This window comes from Sander lucioperca, chromosome 8 (genome assembly GCF_008315115.2).
Source record: "Sander lucioperca isolate FBNREF2018 chromosome 8, SLUC_FBN_1.2, whole genome shotgun sequence".
Taxonomy (NCBI): domain Eukaryota; kingdom Metazoa; phylum Chordata; class Actinopteri; order Perciformes; family Percidae; genus Sander; species Sander lucioperca.
The window spans coordinates 23,206,354-23,226,231 of NC_050180.1; the positions used below are offsets into that span (position 1 = coordinate 23,206,354).

Genomic DNA, 19,878 nt, shown 5'->3' on the forward strand with positions numbered 1-19,878 from the left:
GTCAGGGTTCAGTATCAGGGATTATGCCAGCCTACTGCGCTCTGAAATGAAAGTGAACATTCATCGAGTGACTCACTTCTTGAACCATGTCCTCCCTGAGCGACAATGAGGATATTGTTGCAGGAACGGACATGGTGTGGAAACTATGTAACAAAGAGGAGTGCCCAAAATTTGAATTCCTCGTTAAATTGCTGTTTGGCTGTTTGTACTGTGTGAAAATGGCCTGATTTGCTGGAAAACAACAACGAATTGTGGATGGGTAAGCATAAGGGTTTCCACAGAGCTTTGTACTAGCTTGTGCTGGATGAACTAAAGTGACTCTGGCTCTTGGCAGAGTTCCCAGGAGCACATTGAAGACAGTTACAGGCAGTTGTGGCTGACTTCAGTGATTGAAATGTGCTACTGATATCTGGTATGCATGATATAATGTTCCACAACTTAGCTGTGATCTCTTCATGATTGGGAGAGTGGTGCACTGCAGAGAAACAACTGGGCCATCCATACTGACACTCTGTTTTTGCTTTATTGAATAGTACATATTGGAGGGTGACAGAGGATATTTTGGAGAGGATGACTTGTCATAAAGGTCATTCTGGAGATTCAGACTAACAGTATCATATGCACATTGCTTACTCCTCGCTCCACTGAGCCAGCAAGCTGTCCAGGGTATGTACAATTTAGTTTTGTCTCATTCTCTGCACCTCTGTATTGTGATTTTATGGTATTGTGGTCTGTGCTGGCTGTCCTCGCCCATGGAGTGGCCATGAGGGAAGAGGGACTGGGCCTAGTGCTGCCCTGGCCCTGCAAGCCTCGGTCCAAACACATCCTCTGCACTCAGCTGTAAATATCACTAACAGCTGGTGGCACACAAGTTAGTCGTGCTTAACAAATTACTGGCCTACATGTGGAGGGGCAGGGGGCTTCATTTGTCTCCTTGCCAATAAAGTGGCCATGCAAGTGAAATCTGCAACAAACTGGTTTATGAAGTTAAGTAAAGAAATAATTAGATTTCATGTCTTTTCTGTGTAAAAAAAAAAAGATTTTATCAAGTGAAAATCTATAGAGAGATAGCAGGACAGTGTTGTCCAGCATAGTAGATAAACCACCCACAAGTGAACTCGATGTGAAGACCCATTCCAGTTAAAAACAACAGAAGGTCAAACTTTTTGCAAACACAAACCTGTTTGATCCCACACCCGTCTCGACTCCTATACTCCTCATAGACACAGAGCTCTGTTTAGAGAGATAGGAATTATCAAAGTCACCTTTGAGCTCAGTAGCCCGTCTAGTGCTCATGGTATCAAACATAATGACATTCAGTGTAGCCCAGATCACATTTATGATAGCATATTTGATACAGCTGTACACCGGCAAAGAATAACGCAGCCTAAAAGAATCCCCCCCCCCCCCCCCCTTTTTCAGTTTAAACACAATCCATTTTCCAGTGTAAATCACTTGTCACTCTATTGCAAATGTAACTGCTCTGATATGAAAGAGAGAGGTGGAGAGAGAGAAAGAGAGAGAGTAAAGATTATCTTTTGGGCCATTTCACTGGCACCGTTGCGTGACAGAGACTGACAGCTCTTTCAGATGACTGACAGGTGTCCTTTGAAATGCCGGTGAAGCAGCTTCTGTTCAGACTGTTGAAATGCATATTTGGAGCTCTTATCATAAAGGCATGGATGGCCCAGATAGGTGCCGTTAACATTGCAAATGGCTCCAGAATTATTCATTGTCAGTGCTGCGGGAAAGAATGGGGGGGTGAAGTTTGATTATTCTGCTCACACAATGGCAGGGTGCTTAATGATTCCTCTCCACCTTGGCAGCGGCATGTGCCGACTTCAGGCGCTAGCGGCGGGTGACACAGGTCTGGCCAAGTGTTAGAGCAAGATCATACGTCCGGGCCCCATTTTAATTTCTAATACATTAATCTTTTCCTCACAGATCCTCCATGAATATTCCAGGGCTCCTTGTTTGTCGGGAAGGCTGTCTCCCTTTCATCTATTCAGGTGGTTTCATTCACTGTGAAAGCCAGCTAAATGGACCCGATCAGTCAATGACAACCGGGATACAATAGAGCCCGGTAACACGTCCCTTTTCTCCTTTCAGCCTTCTGATAGACAACCCTGACACCTGCTCCCTGGGGAGACCCTCCGCCAAGTCAGCGCACTGTTCCTTGAGAGACTTCCCTTACTTTATCAGCCCATAAAGGATTGTCACAGGTGACTATATCAGCTGAGGTATGGAGCTGCTCCCTCTGACCTGCACCGCCGCTGAGAGGTCGAGGCTCCACACGGTCGAGGCACCATGCACCGCATCACAAGCGGATTAAGGTGGCTTAAACGCTGTCATACAAGCAGACTCAGTGCTTCACACTTTCTAAAAATGTTAAGCCTTTGTTCTCTTCCATTAATTAGCATTGTCTTAAGTTCATTAGACCACTGCTCACGCTGTTACTAATGAGGCAGCGTAGACCACCTACATAGCTGTAGCTTTGTAGTGCCTGACCTTACAATGGCTCCTGCGCTTTCCTGTTCATTGTGTAATGGCATACACAGAGAGGGATGCAGAAACACAGATACAGCCCTGAGACTCATTAATGGTTCAATTTGTAAATGTAATGATCATTAGGTATTAAAAGATTGCATAGATATGTTTAAGATGATAACACTAAATGTCCCCTTGTATTAATATGTTAATTGATGATGTGTTGATTTATAATGGTGACCAGTTTTCCTCCTCTGTTAAGAGCTGAGGTTGACAGTGTGAGATTAACAGATTTTTTTGTGATTTCAAGAGTAGTATAAAAGTTAGTTCTCTTCTTTTCTAAAAGATATTTTAGGCCTTGCGATTGTGCTTTATCCAAATGAGCCTATCAGTCAAACCTCCCTTTTCCACAGCTAAATGAGACTCACAGTGCCCTGTATTCTAGAGCGGCGCCACTCAGCACTATAACTCAACATGGAGAACACCTTAACAGTGGAAACTTAAATGTGCATTGGCATATATGGATATTAGAAGTGTCAAGCCCAGTGATGTAGATTGGGTGCCATTCATAATTATGATATCTGATTTCGGCTCAGAAGGGACGCTCTAGAGGGAAAGCGGGGTAGAGCACCAATATTTTAATGGAGAGGAGACAGCCTTCTCCCTCAAGGAACATCTTCACTGACACTGGCTGCTGGAAAATTGGGATTTATACTTCCTGTTTTCTATTAACATGGAGATGAATACAGGTGTTCCTGTGTCGTAAAATTAGTTTAGCTCTTGCAAATTGCAATTACACATGTTGGGGGGAGAAAAGTGATGTCCATGCGTTTTCACAGGCAAGAGAAAATGTAAGAAAATTAGGAAAAATATCTAGATTTAAAATGAACATAATAACGTGTAATTCTATCCTCTCCAGGCCCCTCAGCCCTGTCTGGCAGCTGTACCTATTTGTTCTGGTGGTGGCTTAGCAGACTAGTACACTTTTTCTTGCTCCTCATGCAGGGAAAATAAGATGTGAAACGTTTCCCTCTTCAAGGGTGAGGACTTGGAAAGGGCTTCAAACCCGGATGTCTTCCAAAATTCCCTGCTGTCTTCCTAAGGGGCTTGTGAAGGGCATTGTTAAGCAGAGGACACTGGTGAATGTACCAGCAAGGTGAGGTGGGGCTCAACCACAGAAAAACCCCAAGCTAGCAGCAGTGATCGGCTTATGGCTGGTTCACACTGGCACAGTAAGCCCACCAGGACAACCACAAGTCACTCTCCCACACAGATACTGTACACAAGCAGACCCTGAGTACTTCTTTGAACCAAATAATCAGTTACACAAAGTAGCTAATCTTGCGCTCTGTAATCTCTGGTAAATTTATTTTTATAGCTCTTAGAAGAATAGTTCAATATTTTGGGAAATACTTGTATTCACTTTTTTTTGCAGTGTTAAACGAGAAGATAGATACCACTTTCAAGTCTGTATGAGCTATCCCCAGCAGCTGGTTAGCTTAGTGTAGCACAAAGACTGGAAACGGGGTGAAACAGCTAGCTTGTCTCTGGCTAATCCGAAGTTTAAAAACGACACGTTGTGGTTTAACCAGGTGTTATGTGACTATTTATTGGCCAGGCACTGTAACTTCCTCGAGTCTCTGCTGGTTGCCTGGAAACGTGACACTTTGTTTTTTTATGTGGATTAAACAAATGAGATAAGATGTTTAGAATTAGCGATACTGGTAGGTGGATTTTGTTACATTCGGACAAAGCCATACTAGTTTCCACCTGCTTCCAGTCTTTGTGCTAAGCTAACAGGCTGCTGGCTGTGGCTTCATATTTATCTGACAGAAATTCACGATCGAGAATGTCCTCTCCCCGAAAAATCACCCCATTAGTCGTTTGTTTAAGCAGCAATTACGACCCATATTTGCGTTTATAGTGGCGCCGCCCTCTAGTGGCCGAAGTAGTTATGACGGCAGTAAAGCAGGAAGTAACGAAGTATAGGGCAAATTCCGTGTAGGGAGAAAGGGGGTAAGTGAGCATCCGCAAAGCGTACCTCCTATGGAGACATTTTGATGCTAACAAGCCATCACCTGCCATTAGCATTCCATTGACTGCCATTCATTTTGGCGTCACTTTGACAGCGAATAACTTTACATCTGAAGCGTTTAAAGACTCTATTTGTCCATTGTTTATTTCTAAAGAAACATGACAATGTATAAATTCTCCCTTGTATCTCACGTTATGGCTCCGTGGCAGATTGTGTCATAACCACGCGACTTTCATAGTAGACAAATTACCGTATAGTCAGGAAATGCTCGCAGGCAGTTTCAACTTACATTAGCTGTTTAAGTTTAATTACTAATGTTAACTAGCATTTTAGTTAGCAATAATTAGCCTGTGCCTATGTTATCTCCTAACATACCTACGCTCTCCGTCTCTGCAAGATTCGGAATGATTGAGATTTCTCTTGGCACAGCTACCAGAAGACTTACAACTTTCAGACAGGTTGCTCAGGTCACATCTATGCCGTCAAGCTCAGTTTGAGGCTGCGCAGTAACGCTCAGCCATCACCAGAAAAGTGCTTCTAATAGACTTCACTGGTCTCCGTGGAAGTCTACGGCGTCGCTTTGTCCATTAATATTACTGTCTATTGTAAGGAGGCAGGTTGGGGTGATTGATGGGTTAAACAAACAAACAACACCCACCCAGGAGACTGGGGTTCATGTCTTGTTTGAAAATAACAGTAAATGGCGAGTTTTCTTTAATTTTCAGGAACAAACAGAACTACGTCACGTTCTGCGTCACCTGTGTAACCGGAAGTGAACTAACGTTTCTAATGTTCCGATTTTTACCCTAACCACAATGTTTTTCTAAACTGAACCAAGTAGTTTTTGTGCCTAGACCCAACGTTAATCGTTTCACATGTTAACAATGTGTTTAAAACTACAACAGTTACACTTAGATTTGAGGACAGAAAACGCATCTGTGGTCGACTTATATGGTTGTATGGTTTGGAAGACTTGTTGGAGAGATCCTTTCATCTACTTTTCGGCAAGAAAGCATATAAGCATATAAACAATACAAGACAATAAAGAAAGAAATGCTAAAGAAAAATCTATCTGATTACAACAATACAAAAAATTTAGTGTCAGTTGATGCCTGCCAACACTAGCGGTTATTCTAGTCCTGTGACTTAATCAGTATCAATGTATTTTCAGTTCCACAGTATTAGAAAACAAATGCGCCACTGATTTTAACAAGACATGCAAGCAGCAGCATTTACCTGGCTTTCTCTCCACAGCCAATAGAGAGGCTCTGGTATTGAGGCGAGACATTAATTCATTGTGTCAACCTGTCCCCCTGGAATATTTATGATGCTAAATACATTTAATTAGTCACTGGAGCTCTGATGGGAGAGAAAATGCACTGTCAGTAAAAGAAAAAAAAAAGATTTTGTTACCTCTAATGCTGATAGGCTGGTAATGCTGCTTACTCATGCACAATGACAGGAGCACCAAACACACTGCAGAGGGAATTTGAATCACTCAAAATCAGTTGTGGCACGTTCATTACAATGTCATCATAGCACCTGAAGAAGACAGCACAGACGATTATTGAGGGGAGGAATATTTTCTTAAGCAGGTTTTGGCGGGCCTAAGCAGGTATTATTAATTGCCCTTCATTGAGACTTTTGCACAGAATGCAAAATGCATTATCAAGTTAAAGAGATTGACAAATAAAGCAATATACTGTGTGTGTGATGGAATGAGTAGATGATTTGCTTTAGCGTCTTTCTTGCCAGGATAAAACTGATGTATTAGACTTTTATCATGCCGTTCTTGATTTGGGCAATCAATACAATTAATTTCCCTTCCTGACAGTTAGTTATTTTTATAATAAATAAACAAGTAAAAAAATGAGTGTATACTTTGTACTGATGTACTCCAAATATCACAAAAAAAGACAGATTTTGATTCATTGGCTGACAGCTTGGAGTAAAGTGAGACATCATGTCTGTCTGTGATAAAAACATGGCTACAGTAAATAATAGCCAGTTTCCATCTTGACATCTGTCATCCGAGTGGAAATGGATGGGGAAATGACCAGCTCTCTATCGGCCGAGCTCTGGCTGTGTCACTGGCTGAATGATGCAAATAGAAGATAATATCAGTGGTATACTGAATGGCATTACTCCAAATCTAATGTCATTAAAAGGGTGGGTATTAGCTCTGCTGTCTGGAGGTGGTGGTGTGTGCTGCTCCGGCTTGACTGACACACAGATTAAGTGCAGTGACAGGAAGCACAATAAAGTCATCAGAGAATGTGACATGTCAGTTAGGGGGGATGAAGGGATGAATTGTCACTCTCTGTCAGAGCCCATCCTCTCCCTTATCCATGATGTCCCATACACCACCGTGGGAAAACAGCACAGCACGGGCGCTTCAGACAAATATTTATTCAGGTAGGGACAAGAATACCCACTCAAGCTTTCCTGTTCACTACATGTTTGCAAATTTGCTCCCAGAAGAAGAGAAGATGATGGATTAAAAGAAAAAATGTGTCCACTTGTTTTTTATTTACAAGCCATCACGTAAAATCTTTTCAATGTAATATTTGAATCGCGCTGTTAAAATAGCACAGGACATAATGATTAGTTACTTTTAGTCAGTTGGCTTTTGTTGTATCCTGGCTCCAGACTACAGCATTTTAAGGACGATATTAAGGTTGCATTGTAGTTACCTTTGGAACATATCAGACAGTTTTATTGATTGTATCATAAGCCAAAAAATAATTCCTCCTCTCTCTGTTACAAAGGAATAAATCCGTTACTTGCCTTTGTATCAAGCTGCCTTAGGACCTCAGTATGGGTTTGAAGATGGAGTATCCCTGGGATTTTACAGAGTATACATTCTGGCCAAAAGATGGCAATGTTGCAATGCTGAATTCCAAATGAGTTTTCTACTGGTTGGCCCCCCCATCGCAGACTGGCCACTGCCTTCCCCTGCAGCACTCTTCCTTCCAAACTAGCACAGAAATTTGTCACCCACACAGGGTACAACTGCACTGAAGTGTAAGAATAACATTAGAGTCGATCACTAAAGTTCCAGCAGAAAAGTTGATTACACAGAGGTCGAATGAAAAGACAAAGTTTGGTGTGATAGGTTGAGGGAATTGGGCCACATGGCATTGGATGCACTTTCCCCCTGTATGTGCTGCTTACTGTAGTACTGTCCAATTAGTGCTCGTAACAAAATTTATAGTTTATAATTTTCAGGTACATGTTTTTTTTAAAATCAGAATTTAATATTATTATTTATTTATTTTCGTCAATCTGGGAGTACTTTGTTCTGTCACTCAGAGCAATTTCTGTTATTACGAATAAAGCAACTATTTTGTCCTTTACAACTCCAGCTTTTAAATACATATACCACCACCTCCTGTATCATGCCCATACATTATGAAATTAAGTTTTGTTAGGTTAAGAGCTATTTGTGCTCAAACGATTTCCTTTTGAGTGTTTCTGAGTAGTTACAGTAAGTAGGAAAGCATTTCAATGCATTTGGTGCAGACACATAGAGACCCAGCAGGGCAGCAATTGGATAGCTATTATAGCACTAAACACTTGAAATGTGCCTCCCTAAATGGATTATGAAGTTATGTCCTACAATACTGAAAGGGTTAACAGGTCTGCTAAAAAAATTGTCAATTTGCAACCTTTCAACAAAATTACATCCTTCATAGATGTTTGCAGGGGTAGATTTAGAAAAAAAAGCCCACAATTGAGAAGACACAATGGTTTCATTAATTAAAAAATAGAAGAAAGTTGAAAAAAATGATCACTTTAACTTTGTACACCTTGCAGACTCTTGAGTGACACTTGTTTGCTCTGTTGTTTTGAAGCTAGCAGGAACAGAACCCTCTCCCATGGCCACTTTGCTGGTCTTTATTATTGGCTTATTGCCTTTAAGCTGTCACCACTCAGAGCATTTCTTCTCTCAGGGGATTGTCTTCTGGGACTCGAGAGAGAGCTCGGCTGGCTGGGACTACTCAGCTCTGTAGCACACTGCTACTGTGTCATGTTGCAATGTAATGTACTCTCATACTGCTTATTTCCACTGATTTACACATAAAACACCCTTGCTGACATTCAAGATATCTGTGCGAGAAAAACATTTTAATTTACAAAATAAGTAAATCAAGCTTTTATTTAGTTGTATTTATTACAACATGTCTACAGTTTTATTGTTTTCTGTGATAGTATAACACAGTTATTCCTCTGTCTTGAACTGCTCTGATCCTTAAGCATATCACTTGCATTATACAATAGGCTATGGATGTTTTAGTGCATAAGGTCAATACATACGAAGTGCACAGGAGCTGAATGTCCAGTCAAGCTTCAGTCAGGTAGCCTCTTTGCCTTTAGCAACTGTTGTTTATTGGCTATTGCATTAAAGAGAAAGTGTGCCAGGTAGCTGTTCAAATAACAACCCAGAGACAGAAAGAAAGCAGAAATATTTGTTAGTGGGGGAAAATGAAAATCACATATGTCATAACACAATATGTTAATTCTTTTATTGATACACAATTTAACAAAATACTCTGGTAATCTATTAATTTAATATGCTATTTGTAGAATAAAATAATTTTCAAGCTTTTGTTTTGGAAATGTGACAAGCAGTGAGGCACTATGAGAAATAGTTGATAGAAATCCCAAGATTTAGCAAGAGGGTGTGATTTTCTGCTCCTGAGTCTAATCCCTCCATTCCTCCACCTCTCCTCTCTTATGCCAGTCACATTTTCTAATTAGCTTTCCCTGTGGAGGAAGAAGATGGATTATATTTTAATATCTGGGGCCTAAAATTAGTTTATATTTTAGCAAGTTAGCACTTCTTAGAAGTTGATTTACTCTTGAAGCTGTAAAACCCAGTGAGCTCGCAATTAATCATTCTCTTTGGTCTTGTTCTCAAGGAAAAAGAGGCTGCAGTGTCACAGGCTGGATCACAATAGGTAAACATCTAATTTACACTATTTAGAAATCACCTCTCTAGTATTGTACAACACATGACACTCGCTCCCTCAATTGTTCTGTCCCGCTCCAGTTATTAATTACAGCACACTTTTAACAAAGCGACATTGTCTATGACTAATCATCGACACAGAATGATTAAAGATGTTCCTCGCTTTTTTGAATTACTTGCTTCCCCTTCGTCTGTGTTCATTCATGAGCTACATGTCGCTGCTTTTTTTTCTTCTTCTTCTTCTTCTTGGTCAAGAATTCGGTTTGCTGTTATCCGATTACTAGCGTCCTGAGAGGCTTTCGCAGGCCCATCCATCAAGACTAAGGGGTTGAGGGAGAGCCTTGAAAACGCTGCTGCAGTGATGTAAACCACTGAAGGATTCATGGTTATTAAAAGGTAAGAATGGTTTTATATAGAAAAACAGAAGACTTGCCACACAATATCACATTATATGATGCTCTCTGATGAAAAGGTGACAGTGTACCCCCCCCCCCCCCTCCCCCCCAAAACAAATATAAACGTCACCTGCAAAACTTCAAAGGGTTATTATTCCTCTAAGATAAAATTCACCTACAGTATTTTACAACACAAAACTTGAATGTAAAGCTGCAATAAAATGACACCTACTGAGCACAGCAGAAAAGTTGCCATGCTAAAAAGAACACAATATGGCTTGAGTGAAATGTGCTTGACAGAAGAGCAGGAGTATGGATGCTGTTCTTCACCACGCAGCCCTCCCTTACAGCCACATAGTGTGAGAAGAGTATCTCCTAAGCCTGGATCTGGCATTGCTTTGGAGTGCTGTTTGGTGACTGGAGGTATGGAGCGGTGTCGGGAGGATCATCACTGGCTCTCTCCCAGGGAGATGAGCAGCATAGGCCAATTTCATATGCGGGGCTCGGCCCCTGGGTCTGAGTGGAGGTGGGCTGGGTCCACTCAGTATCCTGGCTTCATTAATCATCCCGCCAAGGCTTACCGGCAAACCCCCTCTCCGCCCTCTCCTAGACAACCCCTCGGATTACACAGAGCCAGCGAAATGTCAGCCCAAATCTGAGTCTTGATGCAGATAATCATTTCAATAATATTTCTCCATTTGTGCCCCTGATGCCAGGGGAATAAAGCTTTTCCACTGTCAGGTAGCATAAGACTACAGTTGGTGGGAATACTTGACTCTGAGCCAGATGGCTTAGCCATGCTTGCAGCATATGTTCAACAAGCAGTCCTGTGCCAAGCACGCATTAGGTTTTTATTAATTTGAAGCAGGCAGGAATGCATACGTATATATTTATGTAATCCCACCACTCCTCGCCATTCGTCAACCCCAGTGCTCCCTTTAGAAGTTAGACTCAACTGGTGTCTGCAGCAAGAAAAATATCATCATGGTTCTTATTAATCATTTCTTAAGAAGTTATACGATATTTATAGTTGGTTTCTAATGTTACCAGAAAATATGTATTAGCTAGATATTATTTCGGAGAAAATTAAATACAATTAAAGCATTTCCTCTTCCATCTTTAAAAAAAAAAAAAAAAAAAAAACGACAATGAGTTTGTTACTAATCAAAAACAATTATAAAGTATATTTATAGCTCTGATATCTGCCATAATGGCATGGGTAGTTACAAAGCAAATTACCATTTAGATGCATGAATATGCTTGGGTCCAAGACAAAAGAAACAGTACTGCATAGGAGGGCAAATTTATTCATTACCACTAAGTTGAACTTCCCTTTAACAGCCCTGTGCTCTGCAATCCTGGGAGTTCTTCTCTCAGTGACTTATGGTAGTGCAGGGGGAGGGGGGACGGTGCGCCGAAAATGTCAATAGAAATAGTAAGTGTGAGAGGGAAGGCTTGCCTAATTAGTGCCCATTTAGATTTTATGATGGCTCTGAGATCTGCTCTTCCTGACAGAGAGCACTATAGTTGCATATTGTCCTAGCCTGAGGGAACCATAGGAAAATCCAGATTTATTGTACCTATCATACCAGCATATTTCATTTGCCATTATGAGATGCCATCTTGCAATGATGCGAGATTATTTATTACAGATTAAATTGTGGGACCTGGGTGGTTGAGGAACATTTCAAAGTACCATTCCTCTTATTAACTTCTTCATTATCTGCCCCACTGTGATCTAAAAGCTCCCTCCTTCCTACCTGCGTTAACAAATACATTACTGATTGGACAATGCCTAACTGTTTTTCTACTCTCTGCATTTGTTTCCTGACATAAGTGCTGGTGCACAACACAACTCATCTGTTTCATCTACTTAGGGCAGACTGTGATTTCATTAAGCTTAATTTCACATAGAACAGTTTCTTTTTTCAGGAGGATGTTTTTTTTTTTTAAAACCTAGCAGCTATTCAAAGACAATGCTCAGTTTCATGCTCAGTATTTTTAATGCATGTAAATCACAAAAGGATTGTGCAGTATATTGTGTTTTAATTACATTGAGGATTATATTTATGTCATTTTGGATGTGCATGTTTTGGAGTATGCTAAATGTAGACACTGAGTCTTGCACTCTTCTCTCGTTTATTCCTGTCTTGCTCTGCAGTTTCCAGACGCCTGAGCGGTTTTATGTTGTGTATTAGGTAGTGTTTATTTACTATGTCCCTTAAACCCCAGGATGTTGGCATTTATCCTATTTACACATCAATATTATATCTCCATGAAGGCCTTGAGAGTTGCATTTAAGTCATTGTGCAGGGTGGTATTAAAATGTACTCCATACTGTGAGGGGAGCTCGTCAGGGAATAGCTGGGCCCTGGACTCCCATTACCCAGCATAAAAGTGTCAGCCACTTTAATTACATTCATGCCTTCCCCAGTCCATTTTACTGCAGCCGCAATCAGATTTCGTGCACAGATCTCATGCCTCTGTCTCAACCCTTTGGACATTACTGGTGATGAGATGAGAATCTAACATGATTTTTAGATTTCGTTTTCCATCTGTCTATCTGTACTCGTGATATATGACTCAGAGTAGTGTTTAGAGGTTAGATATTACAGGTGTTTTCAGCTGGTCATGGATCTTCAGTCACATGTGGAGCGCTTTGTCTGCTGCTCTGTCCCTCAATGTGAATTTGAGTATCTGTCCCTGGAATTGTTGATTAAGTTGGCATACCCAGCCACTAAATATCAGTGCACCCCACTGAGAGTGGGAGAATTGTTGTACACAGGACATCCTCACAGAGAAGGGTGACGGCGGAGGGGGAGGAGGGCGGAGAAGGGAGGGTCAAGTTCCACCGGTCAGACTGTTAGTGAGCGCAGAAGAGGCAGTGTCACTTACTGTTTTACGGGGAAGCTTCCTGACCTTCTAGGAGTGAAAGCGAGATCCTCTCTTGTTTATACTCAGCCATGGATCAGTGCGTGGAATATGTCTACATCCTCTCAGCCAATTTCACACAGAGGAGGCGCAGTGTGGGCGGCCGACACAAGCCGTTTCCCCTGGACGATGAGGCCCATCCCTCACACACGTCCTCTGTCTGTGACTGGAGGTGTAGAGACAGACAGAGACAGAGGCACTCTACTGCTCCACTGGGCCACAGAACTATCCCCTCCCTGGGGACCCTCACGTTGGGACCAGCCTCTGACTCTGGGTCCTTTTTTAAGAGATGAGGAGCTCTCTCAGCCAAACAACAGATAAATAATTAAGAGATGTAGTGCTTTGGTAGCTCTTTCAGTATTATTGGTTGTTTCTTTTTATGTGTTATTTTCCTACAGTTAGAATGCATTTTACATTTTTGTATTTGTATTTTATGTATATTGGAGGTGTGTCTTCTAGTACTGTGAAATGGTGAAAAACATCTTGCAGAGCCTCAGCTAAAAAGCCCTGTTTTGAAATGACAAGGGAACAAGTCCATCTAAAGGTAATTTATAGGCAGAATAAGTGGACATAAAGCACTCAGGTGAATTATCAGAGAAGCCGTTAATTACCTCTAATGATTTGAATGTGACAAGCACATTTGCTATAAAAAGTATTTATGATGCACATTAAGGTTAAGCTTTTCTTAAAACTAAGACTCCTGCATGTATCAGTCATTGAAAAAATAAGCACAAAACAATCCTCCAAACGCTTAATTAGAAAATAAGGGATTTATAACGTTGTGGCACAATCCAATTTTGCATTAACAATCAAAAGGTAATCAAACCTCAGTCAGTGATCCCACTTCAAAACCACACACTGCTCTTGGATGAAGCCTCTTCACTTCATGCCCAATTGATCTAATTACATAAAGGGATTCTCTCTCTCTGTCTCTCTGATATAGTTAGATCCGGCTGTTCATTTAATTAAGTCTTCATTCTTTATCACAGTGGTAGACCTGGGAACACCATCCAGTCTTTCTAGAGCCCTCTTTCAGCGCATTGTCTTGTTTTTCAGTGCAGCTCGAGTTGAGGCACAGCTCCAACCACTGTCCTGTGTTCCTCTATGCTGCTTGCCTTGTAATCAGCGACCCCTGTTTCTCAATTATGGGGTGTGAATTTGGGCTCTTTGGTGACCTTCTCCCAGTGATCCTACTACTGACCCTTCAATAAGAGAGCAGCCTTCCCACCACTGCTTTGTGTGTTGCACTGCATTTTTTTCATTTGTGGGATCTTTATGAAGAGGGAAATGAAAGGAAGCGGGTCACTTGTGTTGTGTTCTCACATCTACCCACTTCAGAGGCTGTGAACAGGAGCTTGGTGTTTACTTTGATTGTATGTAGGGTACACCTTAAGTTCAAGGGTTGGAGGGCAGGAAGCATCGCTCTCTTGTAGGTAATCATATCCAGCTTTGTGCTCCTTGTAGCCTGACACTGAGGGTGGCAGCTTAAAGGCTGTCTGGAGCCTTGTTCCACCACCGGACCACACTTTTGATATCCCCAGCCGCAGCAAGCTTCCTACACTGGTCTGTGTGATCCTCCGCTCAGCTCTGTGTTGATGTACAACTCGTCTCTCTAGCCGACGACTTTTTTTTATGTACCGCACCTCATTTCTAGCACTCAACGGTTTTAAGATGACATATTAGCCAGCTCCCTGGTGGTTAAAGGTGATGCAAAGATTACAGCTATTTACTGAATTATCTGTCTGTGAGACTACCCTCATATCTCTGCATATATTACCTTGAGCTTGAGTTTAAAGAGCGATTGCTCAGAACAAGGAAGTTAAAGAGGCAATTACATAATGAAATGGGCCATCAATTCTGCTCGTGGCCTTTTTCTCTTTGAACAGAGATGGCCCAGATATCCCTGGTTTAGCTGACCCAGTAGAAGTACAACTGTTTGTATTAAACTCTCCTTTATCAAGGGACTAAGAAGCTGCATGGGTCTGTCTTGCTTTCTATCTCTGTTCCGTAATTCAGTTATTAATTACCCTTCCTCTCAGAGCAGCAGCGACCATTGTATTTACAGTGTTTCCATGGTGACCCCAGCCCATTTATAAGGTTTGTGTCAGTATTAAGACGACCTGTATTCAAATGGCCTCCATCTAAATATAGCAGTGTCTCATAATGTGAGGGTTATTACAGTGAAATTAACATTGCTCCATTGCAGGCTGGATTATATTAAAGACTGGTAATATTCAGCAGTACTACGGTGGAAATGTAAGAAAAGAAGCTTTTTAGGCTATATTGCACAGTTTGTATTCAGATATTACTGATGTCAAATATTTATATTCTAGATTATATTATACTCGATGAAGAATAAATTACATTATATGTAAAAACATATTGGATTTTAAATGAGATCCCTTTATTTTAGAATACAATAATTAAATAGTATTAAGTAATTACATTATAGCGAATTAACATGATGCGATAAATGTAGTTATTAACTAATGTTTACTAGTTATTATTGTTATTAATTATACAAAAATGTACCTGTAACTTTTTCAATAACATTGTATGGCATTGCGTTAAATATATCAAATACCAAACATTTACTTTGAAATTATACAATAATTAGTGGTAGAAAAAGGAATTACCTGAAAAGACTAATGTAAAATGTTACATTAAAAGCATAGTAGTGGCTAAGTGTTTGTTATGTAATAATATTGTGAAAATGAATGTACTTATTTGAAGTGAGTACAACATAGTAAATGCCTATAGTTTATTACATCTAGATACAATGTATGTTATGCAAAGATGCAAAGTAAAAATTACAGGTTTATGCAATATGTAAGAACAAAGTGGACTGTGAGATTAAGTGAACATAGTCTTATTTATTTGATCACATGCATTGACTTAAGTCTAATTATCTCATTTTCTATTCAGTTAATACCACTACATAGAGTATTCACCTAAACAAGGTGTGTTTCTTTATCATTAATCTGTTCTTACCATATCTTTAATTTTATTTTCTTTCTACTCACTATAGGTAGTTACCTTTTTGTTTGAATTATTACTGAAAAATGACTCAGTAAATATGTGTCATAGGTAAAGTAATTATTTCACCTAGAACTGTTTTATTTTCTGGAATGTCTGTTTTTTTTGTAGAAACCCCAAAACTACCTATTTATTATTATACCCATATTATTATCACTTTATGATATTAACTATAGATAATAAAATTTTTGTAGCAACCATACATCATAATCACAATTGAAATGTAACTATTGTACTAATGATGTGCATTTGATGAACTCTGAATGCACCTATAACTTTCTGTTCATGAAGGCTTCCACACACTATCAGTATTGGTACTGTAGTAACAGTAGGTGTACTCCTAGCAGCCCCACTTTCTCCTCTGTTCTGCTCAGTATTGTGGCTTTAGTTTGTCCTTCTGGTGTGGAGAGTCAAAGAGTAAGATAGTCAGTGTCTCTTATACGGGCCCAAACAGGACCCACACCTTCTGTCACAGCCTCCAGCCCTGGGCCCGACGGCAACCTGCTGCCAGGCCTATGCCCGCTGCCAGTTGTAGTTTTTAATTGGCCATCTGGGGAAAGCTGGATCTAGTGGCTGGATATTAATCAGTAAATTAACCCAGCCATAATACAGCTCCCTCCCAGTGGAAGCCCGGCAGCTGTGGGCAGAGAAAGAGAGAGAGAGAGAGCACGAAAGAGAGATGAACCATAGGCTGGAGAGGCTGAAAAGGGAGGCTCCCGAATGGGCTGGTCCCTGATTGAACATTTCCTCTGTGTCCCTTGCCACATTCCCCTGTCTGCAGCGCCGCTGACCCTCAATTTGTGCGACAATCACATGGAGGATTATCTCCAGCATGTCAGTGCAGATGTCACAGGTACTTCCTCTCACTAAGGACAAAGCTGCAAATTCAGAGCTAAAGCTTGCTTTTCTGGCCAAAACTGACAGTTGTATTGAAAGCTGGAGTGATTGGAGGGAGACTGCTCTACAAAAGTTCAGGGGGAGGTTACTCCTACAAGGTCTTTCTGTGTGGAGAACTGTGTGTGTGTGTGTGTGTGTGTGTGTGTGTGTGTGTGTGTGTGTGTGTGTGTGTGTGTGCGTGCGTGCGTGCGTGCGTGCGTGCGTGCGTGCGTGCGTGCGTGCGTGCATGCGTGTGTGTGTCATTAGTGTATTTGACTGACTGGAATTGCTGGTGGTCCCCAGAGTTAACCAATTAAAAGGCTAATGAATATACAACAGCTAATTATTATAAGTAAGCTAAATTATCATATTAGCCTGCGCTTACAGTTTCAGCATTGAGTTTGGACATACTGAGAATAGTAACCAAATTAGCACACATTGCTAATGAAATGAACAAGTAATTCCAATCACTGTACAGTAAAATGAAAGAACACATTATTGTGCTATTATGCTTATTAATGCACATAAAAACAAACACGGTGATGCTTTTCTGATATTGTTATACACTTTGGGGTGAGAAATATGAGCACAATTTCTTATCATGGTGGTTCCAATAATATACATTATATATAATGTGAACGTTTCTGGAAATTAAATTGAATAACCAGATGTTGCCAGTCTATTGAATTAAATACCCAACAAATCAAGTTGTCACTGGAAAACTACATTGCTATGAAGTCCTACTCATTCATCTGCTACATTACCCACAATGGCATAATGCAACCAAAGATATTAAAGAGGTAGGTACCTCTGGAGAAACAGTAATGCAACATCGCTACCAGTTGTTTCCCAGTACATAATGCCCAACCCTAGTTGTATGGTTTCACCTTTTCAAGTTTTTGAGCTTGAGGGATTTTTCTTATGCAATCCGGTAATATTTCTCTGAATGAAATGTCGATTAAATGAGCATTTATATTATTAAATTAGCTCTTTGTCATGTTTATGTTATTTCCTCTCTGAACATGCTGGATCAGGATCTCCTACTTGTATCATTCTAAACAACAATAGTTCACATTGTCCGACAGCCTCGGCATAGCAAAAAACAACATTGCAGCGGATGTCACAATACATCACAGGAAAGCAATGTCAACCACTGACCCACTCTACATCTAATATATTCATGCATAGCAAGCACAAAGACTCAAACGCATGCGGCATATGCCATCTGACCCTGCGGAGAGCTTTTATGGTGTGATGTCATCACGCCCCATTGTCATAAATGAACCACCTCACTTCTCCGCCTGCCTGTCAATAAATTTTCAAGGGGCCTCGGTCATACTTTCCCACTCTACTGTGCGCTAGATGGACATGAAATAATTGCCATGCAAAGAGTTGCACGTTTCCCTTTCTAATTTTAAGGGTCAACAGCATTTTAATACAATTTTAAACACACACACAATGTTTTTTTATGATGCATGTACAAGCGGCTTTTGATAGCTTAACCAGCCAAGCATGGTTAAAGAGAGAAACCATTGCAGCTGCTTCCAGGACCCACTTAATTTAGTCCCCTGACCCCGGTTCACCTGAGTCTGCATGGAAATCATAATGCAATTCAAGTGTGAAGAAAAATGATATAGTGTGTATTTACCCCAAATATTTATGCAGGGCCTACTAACAGTCTTGCTTACTCCTAATAAAGGGAAAGTGATGCCTTGTAACATTGGCGGTGCTGGGTTGCTGCTACATTGCCTGAGGCCATTGTTTCCTCCATTATCATTTTCATTGGATTCTATACAGGGCAGTGTTTCCAGTGTTTACAATGCCTGCCTCATATACTGTATGCCTTAGGTGTTTTACAGAGCCGTTTTGATATTGAGAGATTTCTTTTAGAAATTTTGACTTTATTGTCAATAAAAACTCCACAGTATTGTATCATTTGTATTATTTAATCTGAGGGACACATGAGGCATATTCTGACCCACATTTACAGGCATCATATAGGAAATATCTGCTATCCACCAGCAATTGGTGCAATAACATCCTGGGTGGTACCCAACTGAGTAAATAGTGATTTGCTATTAGTTTGTATGATCTCTAGGTGTTTTTTTCCCCTTCTTTTCCTACCATATTCTTCTGTCCGCTCAAGGTTGCAGTTCACTCAAACTGACAGCTGCTGCGGGGTCCAACAATGTGTCTATTGCTCAACATCCCCACTATCTTCTGGCCTGATGATACCACGTGTTACCTGAGGGATGAAAAACCAAGTTAGAAGACATAATAGGATAAAAGAGGAAATCCTCAGTACAGTTACACCTCTGAATTGGATTGTTATTCTGCAGTTCAGTTCCTTAAGAAGTGTGTCAATAGCTATTAGCTCCCTAACAAGGGGATCAGGTGAGCCCTGTACCAGCGAGGCAAAGCTCCCCGAGGCACAATCATGTTCTATATTTCCAGAGAGGAAGTCTGTACTGTACTCTGGGCAGCAATCTTCCAGAGGCCTATTAGACTACTGTAGCTGTATAAAGAGTCAAGCAGAGAGGGTGTCTCATCAGTGCTGATAACAGGGTATCTGGTCAAGTCATTAGCTCTCCTCTTATTGAATTCCTCCAGCCAAATAGACCAAATGAAGCTAAATAAAGCTATAGATGGCGAGGAGCCTACAGCCCATTAATATGCTGCCACCTCGCTCTTCTCCTCCTCCTCCTCCTCCTCCTCCCAGAGCCGCAGACACATTCACTGGCTTTCTCCCGCTCTTTCTCACTTTCTCTCCCTCACATTCCCTCGTTTCTCTCCCTCTATCAATCTCTTCCTTTCCACTCTTTCCTCCTCTGTCATTCCCAGCTTGTCTCTGCCTCTCTCACACCCTCACCTCCTTCCTTTCCTCCTTTCTCCTCCCTCACTCTTTCCTTGTCTGGGGGCCCTAATGGCGAGCATGTACAGCAGCTCTGACACCGTCACATCTGCTGGCAGAGAGGGTCTCTCCCTCACCACACAGCCTGCTAATGAGATCTTCCCCCATTTAATTAATACCATAAGAATTTTAATTCTGACTGAATCAATTTAATGTGATGTGATTTTGTCAGCTCTATTCCCCAAGTAAGGAAAAAAACAGAGCGGGCCCTGATGCTTATTACATACATCATTTC

The 19,878-nt window shown here is 41.0% G+C and overlaps 1 long non-coding RNA gene across 2 annotated transcripts in view; it reads left to right on the forward strand.

The window, feature by feature from the left end:
* The window catches only part of LOC118495667, a 36,642-nt gene that overhangs the window by 15,532 nt on the left and 1,232 nt on the right, over positions 1–19,878 (forward strand). The window contains exons 2-5 of one of the 2 annotated variants that reach the window (XR_004898164.1): positions 1,945–2,009; positions 2,110–2,333; positions 9,445–9,483; positions 9,750–9,890. This is a non-coding gene — a long non-coding RNA (uncharacterized LOC118495667). Of the gene's footprint in view, positions 1–1,944; positions 2,010–2,109; positions 2,671–9,444; positions 9,484–9,749; positions 9,891–19,878 lie in introns of those variants that run through there. The other variant, XR_004898165.1, reaches the window with a different exon arrangement.